Source organism: Rhineura floridana, chromosome 7 (genome assembly GCF_030035675.1).
Source record: "Rhineura floridana isolate rRhiFlo1 chromosome 7, rRhiFlo1.hap2, whole genome shotgun sequence".
NCBI lineage: Eukaryota > Metazoa > Chordata > Lepidosauria > Squamata > Rhineuridae > Rhineura > Rhineura floridana.
The window spans coordinates 61,568,620-61,587,950 of record NC_084486.1 but is presented as its reverse complement, the minus strand read 5'-3'; the positions used below and the strand labels follow the sequence as shown (position 1 = coordinate 61,587,950).

At 42.9% G+C, this 19,331-nt stretch overlaps 1 protein-coding gene across 2 annotated transcripts in view; it reads right to left on the bottom strand.

Annotated features, from left to right (window-relative positions):
* CTBP2 (C-terminal binding protein 2) overlaps nucleotides 1-10,289 on the bottom strand; it is a 303,109-nt gene extending 292,820 nt beyond the window's left edge. For both annotated transcript variants that reach the window (XM_061635711.1, XM_061635710.1), the window contains exon 1: nucleotides 9,831-10,289. The gene's annotated coding sequence lies outside the window, so the exon portion shown is untranslated. The remainder of the gene's footprint in view (nucleotides 1-9,830) is intronic.
* Nucleotides 10,290-19,331: the final 9,042 nt, after the last annotated feature.

Sequence of the window (19,331 nt, the reverse complement as noted above, 5' to 3'; positions counted from 1 at the left end):
TCTTATGTTTTCATATTTTTCTAAAACATTTCTAAATATTCTCTTGCTTTGTACTTTGTACTGTCATGTACTGTTATGTTCACTCTTGTTCATCTCTTTTAGAAACAGGAAAAGGATAACTTTTGTTCTCTTCCAAAGATGTTCAGCAGAATAACATAGTAGAACAGTATCTGACAACATATTTTTAATAGTGGGGCTTATTTAGTGTCTTTGAATCAGGGCACATTTGCTACCACAAATTATGCAGGCAAGTTTCCTGCATTTGGGAAAATCACCTGGAATGTAATGGATGAGCCTCACCCTGGAAAAACCACCTTCATGATTATGGCATCTCCCCTGCCAGGTAAGATTAGGTCTCTACTCCAAAGATTCCCTTACCATGCTGTGCTTTGGGGGCCTACTTACTTAATAATTTGTACACACTGCTGCATGTAAATGGCAATTGATTGTTTGACAACACTACAGATATATAACGTGCTGGAGTAACTGAGGTGTTCTGTATTTCCAAGGAAAAGCTGAAGCAATACTTATTTAAACATGTTGTAAAAAAAATAAAAATAAGGCGCATCTTTAAGAAAAAGTATCTGTACTGGAAACAAATTTTGAAAGTCAACAATGTCTTAATTCAGATAAATTCAGAAGCTCAAATTTCATTAACAATATACACCAACAACTTCTCTGTGGATTTCTTCAACTTCAATACCCAGAAGTCATTTATCATGCAATAGTAATTTATTACATATATATCCTGCATTTCATCTATCACAGATAACTGAAACCAGTATACACAGGGTTCCCAAGCAATCTCCCATCTAGGGAAAGACTACAGACTCAGAAACCCCTTGGCTTCAGCAGGATTGTTGAATCAAGACTCAGGGTCACCATGCCTCACATGTGAATAAACAAAGGACTGGCTTTCCTCACCACTAGCAACCTCAAGCTGCTCTTAGGTGTCTGGAATTAAATAAAAGGACGTATTAGTTCAGACATGCAACTTCCAGACTGGTTTGGGCCCTAGCACTGTTCCTTTCCTGAAATTAATAGTTGGGGGATGTGAGAATGGATAAATAAGGGTTTGGTTAAAAGGGTAAGCCAGGGTTGTAAACAGCTGCCTGCATGGTTCTCAGTGACAAGTAAGAATTGCCTCCAGGAGATAAAGCAGGGAAACATTACAAGAAGGATGTGTTGTTGTTTTTCCCTTGGGGGCCACAAATGATGTGGGAAGGGCCAAAGCTTAGTGGTAGAACACCTGTTTTGCATGCAGAAGGACCCAGATTGATTCCCCAGCATCTACAGGGAAGGCTGGGAATGTCTGTCTGAAATCCTAGAAAGCTACTGAAAGTTAGTGCAGACAATATGGAACTAGATGGATCATTGATGCGACTTGGTATAAGGCAGTTTCCTATGTTCCTAACATAGGTCTGTGAGTAAAATGTTTGTAGACTTGTAACTTTTATTTGGAGAATCATTTCTATCCAATAGTAATGGTAAGATTACTTGATGGACATTTGTTGACAGCATTATCTCGTCTTCTACAATCAGTCAAGCACATCCAGTTCAGAACTTGCAATTCTTAAAAACGTAATGAGAATGAACTGCAAAAGTATTTTCTGTACAGTGCCGAGGTTGACAGAAAATTTGTCTTCACCAACCTCAGCCTGAATAGATGTCTATCTGAAGCCTTTGCCTAGGACACAGCACATTTAGGCTGATGCTTTTTAACAATAAGGAGATTATTAGCACTGGAACCCAAGACATGCTCACATAAATTATGTTGACAAGTCCTCTCTACTGAAATGACAACGTTAAAAATGAAAGCAAGTGGCACCGTTGTGCTATTAGCGCAAACTCCTCTTAATCTTTTTTTTCCATGTAGGAAATACATAAGGGCAAAGGGTATACCTTGGTTTTCAAAAGTGATTCATGCAGGAGTGACTTGGTATTAACTGACATTCTGGAACTGGAGCTCTGCAAAAGTCACTCTGCAAGAGTTACCCTGTTAAATTGAACCTAAATAGAGGCACATCATAAAGAAAACTGTCATTCAAAGACTTGTTCTATATTGGTAAGTTACAATGCTATATTTTAAAAATAAACAGAAAAGAGAATGAATGGCATTCAATTTGCACTACAGAGCTTGACTCACTGAGAGCTGATTCAATTTATGGGGTAAATGCATTTACCACATTTACACCATTGTTCCTTATAGGTAACAGGAAAACACAGGACATCATGGAAAGGCACACAGCCACATGTACCCAAATATGTAGAAAACACATGGCAGAGAGATGGGGCCAATCTTGGCTCACTGGTATGTGTCCACAATGGGCAGTGACTGGGTGCAGGAGGTTCTTGTCCAGCAGGCCCTCATTACTCCTGGAGAGACCTTTTCCTGTCCCTCCACAAGAAGCCACAGCTTGTCTGGAAGAAGCAAGTCTTTCAGGAGAAACAATCTAAACATACATTCTGTCCTGACTCTCCCATTGCCTTGCTTCTTGTGGATTGCCTATCTCATCAGCAACAGAAGTCTGAGAGCCCTTTTTGAGCAATGACTGGGTGCAGCATGTGTCCATCACATGTCCTCTTAACATTTAGAGACAAACATATCCCCTTCATACATTATGTCAGGGTCAGCCTTTATGGAGCCTCCAAATATTCTGGACTACATTTTCCATAAGCTCCAGCCAGCAAGGACAACTGTCAGGGATGGTGGCAGCTGATAATGCAGAACATCTGGGGGGCATTAAACTGGCCACCCCACATTATGTATTTTTGGGCAAACACATCTGTCATCATGGAAGATGAATTAACTCCTAACACTGCAATCCTAGGTGGTTTACTCAAAAGCAAGTCCCACTGCATTCAGTGAGGCTTACTCCCTAGTAACTGTGTTTAGGATTGCAGTCTTTGCTAAAGCCAAGACAGCTAGAACTGCCACTAACATCAGCAAGACAGGAGAGAACTCCATCAAACACTCTCCTGTGAGGATTCCATCAAGATATTTGTGGGGGGAAACTGTGTGGCAGAAGTAGCATTCTCATTTTGGCCCAGACACTGTCATCTGCTCTGCTTCCAGACCTGATGGAGCTGGGTGTGTGTGTCCCACAAGGGTTTATTCTCCTAGACATACCTGCAGTATGATAACAATACCTTTAAGGACTAACGCCTGAGTTTGCTTTTTCCCATCTCTTCTTCCTTGTGTGTGAAGACTTTTTAGATTGTGGGCCTGAGAAAAGGAACTGTCTTCCTACTGATTTTTTATAAGCAGCTCTGGGAGTCCCTGAGGCTGAAGAGTGGTGTATGAATGCTTCCAAGAAAGAAAGACCAGGGCCTGTATTTTCCTGAACCAGAACAGAATCTGACCCACAATCTGAAAGTCTCTGTTGAACACCAACCAGAACAGACCAAAAGGTGAAAGGTGAGGGTGGGGCAAGATATCTTTCAACTGTCCTCTTTCAACAAGCCTTTAAAGTTGAGACCTATCCCAGTCTCCATCTGTGTTGGAATTGCTTTTTAATATGTTCTTAAACTTTCTTTTTTAAAATGTTTTTAATCTTGGAAGATGTTTTGGTAGCTTTTTTAAAGTAACTTTTTGAAGATGTTTTGTTTTAATGTGTTTTAAAGTTTGTTTTTATGATGTTTTAATGTTTTTAGTGCTTTTGTTTGCCGCCCTGGGCTCCTGCTGGGAGGAAGGGCGGGATATAAATCAAATAATAATAACAATAATTATATCATTCCTGTTTTACAATAAAGATTTGACTTAAAAGGGAAGAAAATGATGTGGCAATAAATTCACTGACCAGCAACAGAATAAACCATTCACCATTCTAGAAAAGTCAGTATCTGGGTTTTATCACACTTTCTATTTATTTATTTATTTATTTATTTATTTATTAAATTTATTAGTCGCCCATCTGGCTGGCTGTCCAGCCACTCTGGGCGACGTACAAAATAAAAACATACAAATACATTAAAACATTAAAAATCTCAACAATAATAAAACCTAACCCACCCCAAAAGCTTGCCTGAAGAGCCAGGTCTTCAAGGCCCGGCAGAAGCTCATCATAGAGGGGGCATGGCGGAGATCATTTGGGAGTCTGGAAGTTTGTTATACATTTTGGGGTTGTCCAGGCTTCCATCCTCCCTTCAGTGGCTAAGACGCAGCAGGTTGGACCGAAACCATCTGGTTAAGGCTGAAATCTCCAGTAGGCCAAACTGCAATGGTAAACAGCCCAGCTGAGGGATAGGTAAAGGACAGCACTTTTCTGCAATTCCCCTATGCTGTAGTCAGTCAAGAGACAGTCTCTGTGGCAGTTAGCATTCTTACCAAAACCTTTTCTTTCTAATCTTTGACCTGAGGGTCAGCATCTAACACTGCTACTAATTAAAGAGATAATTCTCTTACAGGTCACCTGTGTTTATTTATTTACAAAGGTATGTAGATATACATCGTACCACATAACACCAAAGGATTCCAGGGTTGGCTTACAACAAATAACGTATCAATCCCCCAAATTATCCATACCGTATTAACACTGGATCCCAATTAAAACTTCAGACTATGGTCACTGGGCCTGCATGACGCAATGCTGATTACAGTTGAAACTTCTAGAAGGAACCAGTGTAACGAAGGCCGAAGTATAGGATTGCAGTCTTAAACTTTTTAAGTTTTTCTATCATATTACATCGGGGTGAGAAACCTGTGTCCCTCCAGATGTTGACTCCACCTTCCATTAGCCTCAGCCAGCATGGCAAAAGGTTATGAATGATGGGAGGTATAGTCCAGCAACTTATTTTGAAACTAATATCCTTAGTTTCAAAATCAAATACTACTCCAGGATTAAACAGTGCATCATAATATGAATATTTACATTATTTTATCAGTGAACCAAGTCAGTCACATCAAAGCCTTTACTAGTCTCAACCATGTATGCTGCAAGTGAACCTGAACCAAACTGTTACAACCCCAAATATAAAATGATTTGGCTTTATAATTCATGTGATTTCATATTTTTCATCTTATGTTCAATGACCTTTTCAAAATAATCATTTATTTTTCACAACTGTATTCATTACACAGTCCCTTCAGTGATGCATCATGAGGTAAGCAATTTTTCTTGAAGTATTATTGGCTGCATGATCCATGTGATCTCATTTACAGACATCTTTGCCAAATACAGAGACAGAGTTGTCTAATTTTTCCCCTCAGTTCCTAACAATTTAATGAATATTCATCAATATAGTACTATTTCCACACAGCCTAAATACTAATATGTATTAATAATTACAGTAATGCAATTGTTTCCTTAGTAAAGGTGTTCAGCAAACACTATTTTGCTCCCTCAAATTTTTAATAGTTTGGCAATTTGAGATGGAATAAGAAGTCACTGAAGAAAATATATGTATTTTCACTATTTCAGTGATTCCCAGCCTGGGGGCTGTAGCCCCCAAGGGGGTCACCAGTAAAACTGGGGCCGCAGACAAGAGAGCAGACTGCAGAGGAAATGCCGCTGCCGCCGCCACCGCAAATACGGAGGCAGAGGGAAAGAGCCTGCCTGCCTGCCTGCCTGCCTACCAGCGGCATCACTAGGGGGCTGCGGACCGCACCAGGTGTGATACCATCAGAGGAATGACACCCAGAGCCGCCCCTAGGCACCAGGAAGCGGGCCAGGCAGAGAGCTGCCCTGCCTGCACTAGCACGTGGAAGGCGTGGGGGAAGAGCAGGGAAGGGCGCTGGGCTGGATCTCCTGCGGGGCGGGGCCTCGAGCGGCGTTGCAGCCGGTTACCAGGCAGGCTAGGTTAGAGTGCACCACCACCACCAGGGGTGACTGTCTTGCCTGCCATGGTGAAGGGAAAGGCGAGTTCCGGAGCCGGCTGGTCGTTCCCAAGGTAACTTTTATCCAAATGCTGTGAGAACCTGTCTTTCTTCTGTGTAAGGTCATTGGACGGTGTTGTATATTTTGTTTTTAAGTTCCTTGCTCTTTTAAGTAGTTTGTATTATAACCTTACGTTTTTAAACTTAAAAAACCTGTTAAATTATTAAATTAAAATACTTCCAAAGCATTTTTTATATATGACACCCAATTGTTCTTAAATTCCCTGCCCCACAATAGTGTAGTGGCAATTTCAGACAGCTGCAAAACAGCACCAGCCTTCTCATTAACTCAGTTATACCATGGATTTAAGAGCCTGTCAACACTTAATCATTTGGTCACCTGGACACTCTTGGGCTGCATTCATACTGTACATTTATTGCACTATTATTCCACTTGAAACAGTCATGGCTTCCCCCAAAGTATGCTGGGAAGTGTAGTTTCTTGAGGTTGAGAGTTGTTACAAGGCCCTTGTTCCCCTCACAGATCTACAATTCCCAGAGTTTCCTGGGAGAAAAGGGTTGGAACGTTAAACCACTCAGGGAATTGTAGCTCTCTGAGGAGAACAGGAGCCTCCTAACAACTCTCAGCACCCTTGATATACTATACTTCCCAGGCTTTTTGGGGGGGGGAAGCCATGAGTATTTAAAGTGGAATAATAGTAGAATAAATGCACGGTGTGAATGTGACCTGGTTACACTCTTCTTCAGAATGTGGGTTTCAGCAGTAATTATCTGAGCAGATTCATTTGGGGAAGGACCTGTTCTGGTGGGTGGGTAGGTGAGCGAGTGAGTGTGTGTGTGTATGCATGCGCACCTGCACGCGTGTGGGGCTGGGAGTACCTGGGTATGGGTATGACATTACTTAACACTTCATTATGTATTTTTTTTCAATTAACAGATACTAAAATTACAACAATTAGCATGTGGGGGTCACAAAAAAATTTGAGTTTAAAAAGGGGGTCCCGTACTCATAAAGGTTGGGAACCACTGCACTATTTCTTACAGGCAGATTATACCCTCTTCTGAAGTGCAGGCTGTGTGTATCAATAAATTCATTCTGATCAACTCCAGAACAGGAAAACTTATGTGCTCTTTTGCAAGAGTTAAAAACCACATACACCACTGACAAAAATAGACCTTTTACAAATAGGTTATATAAATGAAATGCCTGGATCACAATCAGCGCTGAGGTACATCATACCATTCTGAACACACTCTTATAATGCAACAATATTCAGTTTGGCTTATTAAAGAGCTAGACTAACTTACATCATCTCCTCACTGCATTTAAAAAGTAGGGTTTTTTGCTAGCCAACTTTCACTGATAAAAACACATCACATCAAGATCTACTGAAATCCATGAAAGCTTGGATTCAATGAGCTGACATTGCCAATTCACTGATGTCAGTACAGAAGTTCACCTGGTTCTAACAGAATGGGATTACAGTACGACTACTTTCCCCAAATATTCATCACCAACAACAGCAAGTGATAAGACATAAAGGTCAATCAACTGAACCTTGCCTCTCTTTCTAACTTACTCTTTAGTTCAGAAAATATTATCAAACTATACACTGCATCCTTCCATGTGTTGCAGACGTTAACAGTTGCTTAAGAGCACTTTACTATAACATTTTCATTAGTCTTATACACACTTATTGGTTGTAATCAACTTAAAGGACAACTGTTAGCCTTAAAAAGTAGTTAGTACTGCTTAAAGGGACACTCTACTGTATTTCTTTCCACAAGAACAATAAGAAAAAGATTTGATTTTCTTTCAAATATGTACACTGAATCAGTATTTAGACATATATAAAATATAAAGCACTGTGGCATAAAGTATATGTTGTATTTATTTCAATTATTTAGAAAGGAGACCATTTCACACAAAAGAGCTGGACAAGGGAACAAGAAAACTTCAAATGATTACAAGTCAAGGAGTCAGACATAAATAATTTGTTCTTCTCTGAAAATGTCTTGCCTGACCACCATCAGAATGATATGCAGAGGAGATGCTAAGGAGCTGATTGACTCACTGATAATTCTCTGCTTATTTGTGCAGATGGTAACACCTTTCCAAAACGCTTAGCCATTTCATTCTTGAAAACAGCACTTCCCATTTTCCTTTCCAAAGGAGCTAAAGGATGTTTGCTGCTGCTCTGTGTGTTTCAAGAGGTGGGGGAGGGAAAAGGAAGAGAGGAGGGGATAAGATCCATACAAGTATAAAGTGTCCGAACAATCAACATTAGGTCCTCTCCAATAACCCAACACAGCGACCGTGATTTAACAATATAGGAAGCGAACGTCCTATCTGGCAATCTCGGTAAGGAAGGTCATTTATTATTGTTGTTATTATTATTATTAAATAACAATAATTTGTACAATCAAATGGAAGAAAAACAAAATCGAGCACTGATTGTTAGGATATCCAGAAACCCAATTTTTCCACGCAGGGGAATGACACACACACACAAAATCCTGCACGGTCCTTATACAAACGTCACAATGAAACTAAGCAGAACGCTTCCCCAGGAAAGAAAAGGCTTTTTAAAATCTCTAGGCAAAGCAGCACTCTCCACAGATGGCGGTGCCTTTATCACACACACGCACACACCCGGTTCCCGAAGTGCCTCCGCGACCTATCCGGATTCCCCTAACGTCGCTGATTCCAACCCTTTTCCCACACCCACACCGCTTTGCGTTTGTTTGTTTTACAGGGCTCTGACAGATATCGCTTTCGTTTTGCCCGTAAAATCAATAAAACGTATTCCACGCCCGTCCCGACCCCCCCCGATTCAAAGTAGTTTAAAAAGAGAAAGGGGGGGAAGGGCCGAGACGGATCACACCCAACCAACCACCCTAACCCAATCGTTTCCCCTTATCGCCACTTCCAGCAGTAGGAAAACTTTCTCCTGATTGCATTCAAGTACAGCTGCGCGGGGAAGGGGGGAAGTGCACTAGGGCAAGAAGTAGACTCTCTGCAGCCTTCGGAGAAGGAAGTCCCCAGGCTGAGCAGCGTGCAATGTCTGTCTCTCCTCTCTCCCTTTCCCCCCTCGATGCCCCCCTTCCTCCTCCCTTGTCTTGGCCGAGACTTTGGCAGCGCTGCAAACCGTGGGTTACCCTGCTAATCTGCTGGCAGATGTTGTCCATCACACTCAGTACTAAGTAAACAATGCAGAGCCCAGCAAAACAAAAGATTTCCACTTCACCTCATTTAACGTCTCTCACTTACTCTCCGCCTAAGCGGGGAGGGAGGGAGGATTTTTAAAGGATGAAGAAGGCGGGCAGCAACTTATTGTCATTTTTTCTCTCCCCCCCCTCCGCCGTCAGGTTTTAGCCCTTCCACCATGCAACAGCAGCAACAACAAAATACAGGCTTTTTCTCCCGACTCTTTTGGAGAGGGGGGTGGCGGGGCGGGAAGCGACGATAGATCCACTTGTTCCGTATGTCCCACCTTGGCTCCTGTGCGATCTGACCCATGCCAAAAATGTTAAAAAATAAAATGTACGTAATAACGAGGGGGGGAGGAGGGTGAAACATCCACACAACCAAACGCGCGCGCTTAAGCCAAGATCTGGATCGGAACGCATTTTTGACAAATACACACGCCTTTACATCGCACTGGGTGGATGGGGGTCAGAAAAGGTACATTCGCTCAAAATGTGTAGCCTCGCGGGGGCTAGAGTTGGAAGGAAGGGACTCTTCAAGACGGATTAAAGGCGGCCGGAGGGGGTGAGGTATGACCAAAGATGTCCTCACATTTCAAGCTTTCCCTTGTCCTTCCCCCGCTTCCCTTCCCTGGATGGCGCAGTGAAACGAAAACACTTGGACACCAGCGCGAGCACAAACATTATGACTGCAGGTAGGTTATTAGCGGGAAGAAAAGGATAGTACCGCCGACCGAAGCAGCTTGGGAAATCGTCTCAATTTCCCTTCCCCGCCTGCCCCCCTTACCTCGTCGTTGGCTCTGAACGTCCACAGGGAGCAACCCGCCCCCCCCCTTTGGCTAAAGCTGTCGCCTGGGCTCTCAGCGCTGCATCTTCCCCCCTGTATCGATCGCCTCCGCTGCCTTTTTTTTCCGCCGGGGCTCTTGGTGCCAGAGATCCACCTTAAAATGATACACACAACCCCACACCCCACGAAAACTTAATCCTCTCTTCCTTCGCTAAGCTCCGGCCGCTACTCCAAGTGAGGATGGGGGGAGGGAGAGAGAAAACGGAGGGGGCGAAGCGAATGGCAACTTGGATTCTTTTCCTCGCTTTGTTTTGGTTTGGGTTTTTTTTAAAAAAAGAAGTCTTTCGCTGGTGCTTCTCCAGCAAAAAAGAAAAAGGGGAGTGAATCGTCCCCCTCCGTTAGGAGCTCCGTTTCTTCCACCTCCGTTGTGTTGAGTGGCTAGGAGAGAGGTAGGGTCTCTCTCTCTCTTTTTCCTTTTTTTTTCTTTTTGGGCAATAGGCGGGGTCTCTCTTTGCAAACCAATGACACAAACCCACATGGACCAGCCTCGCCCCCTACAGATACTCTTCACTGCAAATAGGCTTTCTCAGGGGATTAGTGGATCAGCTAAAGTACAAACAGACGCAGCAAGAAAGAAAGAAAACGGGGGGAAGAGGGGGAACGAGAAAAGGAAGGAGGAGTGTCTTTTGCGAGGAGTGCCTCTCAGCTCCAAGTTGGCAGGACTGAAAGAAAGCGCAACATTTATGAAATAGGAAGGCACCAACGATGGGTAGACAACCGAAAAGAAAGTGTAAACCCTCGCCACCGCCCCGCTGTGTGAGCAGGCGAAGGCGATTGTCTCTTTCGGGCAAGTGCTCCCCTCCCACTTGGGCCGAGAGCCAATACTTTAAACATGCTAGTGGTTTTGTACCTCTGCCGACTCAACTACTATACCCAGATCTTGTCCAGTTCTAGCGTACATGTTTCCCGCATTTTCTTCCCAACCACGTGGAACTGCAAATCTTGGCCCTTAACTCCCAAGACCGCGAGTGGGCGGTTTCATGATGTCCCCTGCGTTACGAACCTGAGAGGTTTAGGAAACCCGTCGCTTAACCGTACTCTGGGATGCCAAATAATCCTTACAAGGTCTGCTCTCCATAAACAAGCTACCTGGGCTGGCATTGGGCATAATACAACCGACATTGCAAAACAACTTGCAAATTAAAACTGCCTTTCAAAGCTCACTTACTTGGGAGTAAGTCCCATTGAAGGCAAACGAACTTGAAGTAAACATGCTTAAAACCATGCTGTGCAACGCCAATGCTAAGCAGAGGTTACTAGGACACTTTTACTCTGATTACAGTATGATTTAAACATAAAGTCAGCTGCGGTGTATCCTAGCCTACACACACAATATTAGTACTGCAGGAAGAGTAATATAAAAAGACCACCTCCTGTCAACCTGCTACTCCCCTCCAGAACAGGAGGGAAGGGCATGCATGGGGGTAGAGGAGAAGGAGAAAGTCCTGTTGTGCAAGCAAAAATCCTTGCACTCACAGAAAGCATTATTTGGATACCACCCTTTTTCAGCCATGGCCCTTTTTAATTATGGCCCCCAGCCTTTGGAATACCTACCCCAAGAAGCCCAAGGTGTTCCCTCCCTGATGGCATTTAGGAGACATTTGAAAACCATTTTGTTCTGGAGAACCTTTGACAGCAACTTAAAGTATAGTCTGAAACTTATTCTATGTTTTTCCTCTTTCAAATTTTACCTCTAGTCCCCTTTAATATTACTCCCCTTGAATTGTCAACTGTATTCTATGTATTTTGTCTATTTTAATGTTTTATTGTGTTTTTTATTTACTGTGTACAATTGGATTGTGAGCCACCCAGAGTGACCCATTGTAGGGTAGAGAGGTGGGACAGAAATAGTTTGAATTTATTTATTTCAATTTTATAATAGGTCTCTGAAATGTTACACAAGGGAGCATAGGAAACTGCCTTACACCAAATCAGACAACTAGTCCATCTATCTGAGTATTGTCCTACACTGATTGGTAACGGCTCTCCAGGTTTCATACAGGAAACATTCCCACTCCTACCTGGAGATTGAGCCTTAGACCTTCTGCATGCAACCGTCCAAATTATCTGAATTTGTTGGGTGAACCTTCTGCATGTATATCCAAACTTTGAAAGTGAGACTGACACAAACATTGCATCTTCATTATATTATACAAGCTGTGGCTCACAGAGAACTCAAAACAGGTGAAGCTGAGGAAAGGGACCAATGTTTTCTCCTCTCAACATGACCTTCTTACCCATTGGGTATAAAAAACCTTGATGTCACGACTCCCATGGAATGGTCTTGGAGCGATGAGGAAGAGGAGGAGATGGAATGGGACTTGGGGAAGGGCCCCAGTGAGTTACCTTCAGAAGGGGTTGAGGCTGAAGGCTTCAGTGCTGCTGACAGTGACAGCTGCATCCCGTAACTCCAATTACAACCGAGGCGCTGCCCTTCAGCTTCCCTTCACCGCCTTCCTCTCACCACACCATCGCCACCACGCACCCCTCCTGAGTAGGAGGAGGACTTTGCTAAGTGTCCCCACCACCCGCACCTCGGATGCGCAGGCTACTGCGCCAGCAGGCTCAATGGAGTCCCACTGAGGAGGAATGTTTGTGTGCGTGCATGCTTGCTTCTGTCCGTGACACTTTTTTCATGCAACTAGAATGAGCCTGCCTACACTTAATTAAGGCTGCAGCAAAGAGGGCAGGTGTTCAGGGACCACAGGTGAGGGTTGGGATGGGACTGAAGGGCTGGAAGTGGGCTTGTTCCATCTCCCCTCTGGTTCCAATGTCATCAGAGGAGCTTGTTTGGGGCTTATGTAGCGTTGCATCACCCACATAGCCTAAGGACTGAAGGGAGGGGGTGAACTGGCCCACTTCTGGGTACCCTAGCCTGTCTTCAGCCCCTTTCCTTTTACAGGACTCTTGTTGGCTAAATATTTATTTATTATTTATTCATTATTTAATTTGTATTCCTCCCTTCCTCCTAGCAGGAGCCCAGGCCAGCAAATATTGTTTTCAGCTACCTCACACTTTGGACTTTTCAAACAAAGGTGAATGGGTGATAAGCAGCTAGGGGGCAGGGAATCCTGAGGTTTTCCTGAGGGTCTGCACCCCCACAAGCTAATCTCCCCTCTGGATCTGCCGTTAAGCCAAATCAATCTGCTCACAGTCTCCAGTTAATACTAATAGGAAAAGTGATAATTAATAGGAAATATATTGGGCCATGGTCTCTTCCCATGCAAAGCACAATCTAAGTGTTTTATTATTATCTTTTTATGGTCCAGAAAGTAGAACAGACCTTCCTCATCTCTTATTTCTCCTTGGAATACTGGAATTGTCTATTTACTTAAATACCTTTTCTGAAAGGCCATAAATTGCACTGCTGTACAAGTCATTGAGGGAATTGTTTAAAACATGCACTGTGAGTTTAAAAATGTATAAATAAAACTTTTGGCAGCCCATAGTAATCATCTAACACAACACATTCATTTCCATCCATGCTTTTGGACAAATATTCCAGATAACAAATCAAATCAAGTACCTCACTGTAATTATACCATTCTTATAAAAATCTTTTTGAACTGGTGTAGTACCTTTGTTTATTTGTCATAGCAAAAATTGTCAACAATGTATTTTAGATCAGCCTTCCCCAACCTGGTGCCCTCCAGATGTTGCTAGATCTCAGCCTGCTGCTCTCCAGCTGTAGAAGGCTGTAATATACAAGGACAAAACAATGCAGGTAATAATGCAAATCAAAAGAACAAAATTAAATTCTTTGCTCTGGAGGCTATGACTTGAGCATAGTCCACATGCTTAAATGCAAGCAAGACCCACTCATCTTAGTCTCAAATCTGAAACTCCCTAACATGGGTAAAAGATGCAAACTGAATACCAGCAATCCCAGGATACATCAAGAAATGCCTAAATACCATGTCCAATTTCCCACGTACTGTTCCAGACTTGCCTTGCAATGAGAAAGCCACAACAACTCCCCCCAAAAAACATTCCAGCCTAGTTCTGTGATATTTGGACTCATCATTCAGGTTTTAGAAGACAAATATTTTGCTCATTTTAAATTATTTATTTAATTTATAAACAGTAAACAAGCTTACCTGTAGCAGTGTTTACTGCTGGACAAGTTTGAGACCCTGAAACCTCATTCCAGGCAAATTCTAGTGGACTCTGGTCCGACACAGAGTGTGATTGTGGGTGTGATCTGAAGGTTCATTTCCTGAAGGAAGGAGAACTTATGACATTTGCAGAGGTTGTGGATGGAGGTGTACTTTTAAAACCATTTGAGGAAATGGAAGCTGAAGAAAATGAGTGGCACAATTCAACTTGTATTTACACAGGGCTTAGAGGAATTGAATGTGACGGCTCTCCAGCTGAGCTGGCTGGGTCCCGGTTCAGCTGTGCTACACTGGCATAAGTCCCTCGGCCTGTCTCAGACGAGACTGGCGCAAGTGGAGCCGGCGTAAGGCCCGAGAAAAGGCGGTCAGGGGAGCGGCCAAGTTGAGGGGACTTAGGCCACATCCAATTCATGTTCAGTGCACTCCTGCAGGTCCCAATCCGGGCAAAAGTTACACCAGGAAAAAGGTGGGTCTAAGAAAACAGTTGCAAAAGAAATCAATGGAGAGGGCTTACTCCCCAGTTGGGGTATTTGGGATAGCAGGCTTTTACTTTCTCGTTCCTGTGCACATCTCCCGGCTGAGCCAGCATTCAGCCAAACCAAAGGCTCCTGAATGGCAATTGGATGCAGCGGAACTTAATGCCGGCTTCTCTTGCTCCAGCACCATTTACACCAGCTTCCCCTGAGTTGGATTTCTCTGCCCATAAATGAATTAATGATGTTTAAACTTGGCCTTCTGAATAAGTGCAGTATGGAGAAATATTTGGTTTTTTACACATGTTTAAATCAGGCCTGAGTCGTACCATGTTCAGTAGGGTTTACTCCCAGGTAAGTGCACATAGGGTTGCAAGGTCAGGCTGATTTTGTTTACTCCAGGAGGTATTAGATCTAAGTAATACCATACTCCCATAATAATGGGAAATGTCTTGGATTATACAGGCATTGACCCTGATGATCAACACTGGGCAGAATTTGAAGTGATCCTAGTTAAGGTTTTAAAAAAATTTCATGTTGTGCAATTTAAAACGTGTGCCTTTTCATCATGTTGTTAGGATTGCCCTTGTTGTGAGGCAACTAGTACACAGTTAGCAAAATTCTTCATACAGATAAAAGAACAAGGCCCAGATTTTGCAGCTTTACATGATTCCAAGGCATTTAGAGCATGACCAGACTTTAGCTTCCTACACTCCCAGCTCGAGGCTGTGTACCACACACTGGTAGTACTGGGACCAGGCTTTTTTTCTGCCAGGAGCCCCTGTGCTCACTATGGGAAGCCAGCCCATGCAGCTCTTTACATACTGATGAACCAAATCTGGACTGTGAGGATTGAAATAATGGAAATTACCCAATTCCTCAAAACGTATGCTGCCTGTCTGTATGTGCACTTAGTCACACGCGTACCAGTAAGAAAGAATTGTGCTGGCACATCAAGCTCTACATTTGCTTTGTCCAACTGGAGGCTTTCTACAGCAGCTTAGAAGCCTTTCGGCACCACCCTGTCATTTTCTCCCAACAATGTTTATTTGAATGTGTGATTATTAAATCACACATTCATCATCACCCTGTACAGGGCACATGCAATTTGAAATGGATGTTTCAGAGCCTTGGGATAAAGGCCACCAGACATGCTGAGCCCCTTTTGATAACATCTTAAAGACAGAGAAGCTGACATGTACACCCCCACTAAGCACTAAAATTGATTTTGAATATCATACAGTCACACTAGGGTGTTCAGATGTTGAACATGAGATAGTGATAGCACAGTCAGACACATATTCATTTGGGTTGTAAGTCTGTTGCTTTGAGGATGTCGGTTAGCTCTGTCATTCTTAGTGTTTGCTTATCACAAAGATGTGGGCAGGTGGTGATCTTATCTTTTTATTTTTGTTGTATAATCTTCTAGCTTTCCTTGTCCTATTTATTTCTTAACTGCTTAGTCAGGAAGGAAACAAAATCCATAGCTTGGCAAAATAAAACCCTGAAACCAGACAAACTATCTATTGGAATAGGTACAATCATGTGAATTGTTTGTGAAACTATGTAAAGAGTTTCTTATTCAACAGAAGCAAAATCTGACTATCATTGTACATTAAACTTCACATTTAATTCCTGGAGATCTTAGTTTCTGATCCTGGGGATTGTTAAATTTAAGTGGTTACTAGCAAGAATCCATCTACAGTTCCTATTCACTACGAAATTCACAGAGAAATTGGTAGGACAGTTGGGACCATAGCAGGTGCAAAGGGTTAAAGCCTAAGATCCCGGGGGCACTGTGCTGGCAGTTTGTGTTTTAAAAAATCCCTGTACACAAAAGCAGAGATACAGAGTTAAATCTATCATGTAGTCTGGCCCTTAAGCAAACCATTCCCTTTTACTTGTCTTTTCTTTCTCTCACTTTCTTCTCTTCTAACCAAAATGGAAATAATGCTGCTTGACCTGTCTTAGAAGATTGTTTTAAGTATTACTGAGATATTGTCTGTGAAGCACTTTGAATAAAAGCACTCATGTTCAGAATTGTTAGTACTGTTCCTTTCCTACTAGATATGTGGCTATATATATTGATATTTCTAAATGAAAATGGCCTCCTGTGGATCCATAACAGGAAATATATATATATATACCATAACTGCATTAATATGTGGTTAAATTTTTTTTTAATATGCTGGGTAATTTCATATGACCAAAATAAGCTCTGGATAAGCCCAACATCCCACAGATCCCATCCTCTAGATAAGGACCATTCCACAACTAATTTTGTGTGCATGCATTTAATAATAATGAAGTAGAAGAGCAATCTGATGGTGGTTGAGTGTTCATGATAACTGTTGATTTTGCAAAGTAGTTGCTAACAGCCACTTCCATACCATCTTGCTTTTGGTTTACTGTGTATTTGCTGAATGCATGTACCACGTGTGAAGAAAATACTCCTGTGAAAAATCTCGTCATTGTGTATTGGACTGTTTCTTCATTGTTCTGGACTTAAATCATTCAATAAAATGGGGATGGTGAGAAAAACATGAAAGAAATGTACAATATTTTAATTTAATCTTGGTATGCAAAATTACAGTTGATCTAGCTGTGATCCAGCAAGATACATGAGAGCATTTGCATCTTAGTTTTACAATATTTGCACTTATCCAAACTCATGCTCTGCATGCTTTCATGTAATCTTAGTCTGAGATGTACTGAATTCTCACATGTGAAAGCTTCTAACTCTGTGGTCAGTAGTTATTATTAATTATATTTATTAATCACTTTTTTCAGAAAAATGAAGCAACTTACAAAAACTAATGTTAAAATAACCTAGCACACGCACACGTAATATGTATAAAAGAACAGATCCAACTCAATCCCACTTCACCAAAACATAAGCAGAAGATTAAAGTCCAAAGGCCTGGGTAAATAAGAATGTTTTTGCCTGGTGCCTACAAGCAGATAGTAATGGCACCAGGAGTGCCTCCCTGGGGAGAGCATTCTCTAAACAGGGACCCACCACCGAGAAGGCCCATTCTTGTGCTGCACTCTCCACACCTCCCTTGGTGTGAGAAAGAGAAAAGGGCCTCAGATGATAAATGCAGTGTCCAGGTTAGTTCATGTGTGGAGAGGCAGTCCTTGAGGTATTGGGGTCCCGAGCTGCATAAGGCTTTATAGGTCAATATCAGCACTTTAAATTGGGCCCGGAAACTAAATGGTAGCCAATGTAGTCATGCCAGGATTGGTGTTATGTGTTCAGAACTTCTTTCCCTGGTCAGCAACATGGCTGCTGAAATCTGTGCTAGCTGCAGTTTCCACACCGTCTTCAATGAGTGCCCCATATATAATGCATTGCAGTAATCTAACCTAGAGATCACCAGAGCATAGACAGCAGAAGTTAGGCTATCCATGTCCAGACAGGGGAATAGCTGGGCCATCAGCTGATGGAAGGCACTTTGCACCACTAAAGTCACTTGAGCCTCAAGCGATGGTAATTCATCTAGAAGTACCCCCAATTTACACACCTGCTCCTTCAGAGGGAGCCAGTGAGCCATATCATCAACCTTTCAGTTATTACAAAATGGCCTGCAACAAATATAATCTTCTTCCTCCACCCACCTACTTTTCTGTCATCTATCCCTCTTCCATTGCCTTTGCCCTCCATTTCCAGGGCACGGAAAGGAACACATATTCATTCTCCTCTGTTGCTTCTGGAATATTTTCAGTTGTGTGGTAGGTAAGTAGAGTTGGAGAAAAGAGTGATGATAACATTTGTGGAAAGTATGTGTGGCTTCTGTACACAGGTGATATGTGTGGGAATGGAAGAGTGTAAACAAACAGAACAGAATCTCAAAGGGATTTTAGCCTCTGGTCCATGTTGGCAGTAGGTCTGGCTGGTAACCAAGCAGTTGCAGCCCATTGTTCTAAACTTTTCAAATGTTCCCTATATCATTCAGGTAAAAAAATAATTTCCTACATTGTTAGTTTTTTAAAAAAACCATAAATACAATGTTATGTTAATGTTTGTTTAAACCCCGCCTTTCAGCCAAACGGCCCTCAAGGCGGCTTACAGAAAAAGTCAACACAAATATAAAAATACATCAACAAGGCAATACATCAATAAAGCAATACATTGTACAAAAAATGAAATTAAATAACATTAATTAAGAAAAAATATCTAGGAAAGGCATTCCATATCACCTGAACTTACAGCTATTTCAAGGGGCAGTACACCAGTTTGAAACGGTGACGGCCTGTGGCTCAGACCAGGAGTAGCGCAGCTTAACGCTGGGGGTCTCTGTCTGCGTGGCCCAGGATGATGACGACAACGACGACGATGCTGGTAAAGTGAAAACAGGGCAGCAGCAACTGGCAGGCTGACCAACTGGTCTGGCCCGCGGGCCTTCCAACGCTGCAGCAGCAGCTCCCAGGACTTGTAGTCTTGCAGCTCTTCCGGAGTGGTAGGTGCCACCGTAAGTTCCTCTCGGGCTGGCCGAATGACTCCCCGGCAGCGTCTGCAAATGGAGCGAATAGACCGGGTAGATGTAGACCTTGGTCGGCCAGTTGTCATCAGCTCGCTGTCATCAGTGGACAGCATGGGATTGAAGAAGCCACAGGCCATGGCATGGATGATGGTGTAAACAGGGTCAAGACAGTGCGTAAGCGTGCCTGCTGGGGCGGCTTGCTCTCACCCCACAGTTGTAGTAGCGTAGTGGGTGGTGGCAGAGCAGGTAGTCCGGGCAGGGCCAGTGCCCAAACTGCTGGTGGTATTCCCGGCCTGGCGGAAAGTGCTCTTTACTGCTCCACAAGTCCAGGGTGACTTCGAAGAGCCCCAGTGTGTAATGGAGGCAGCG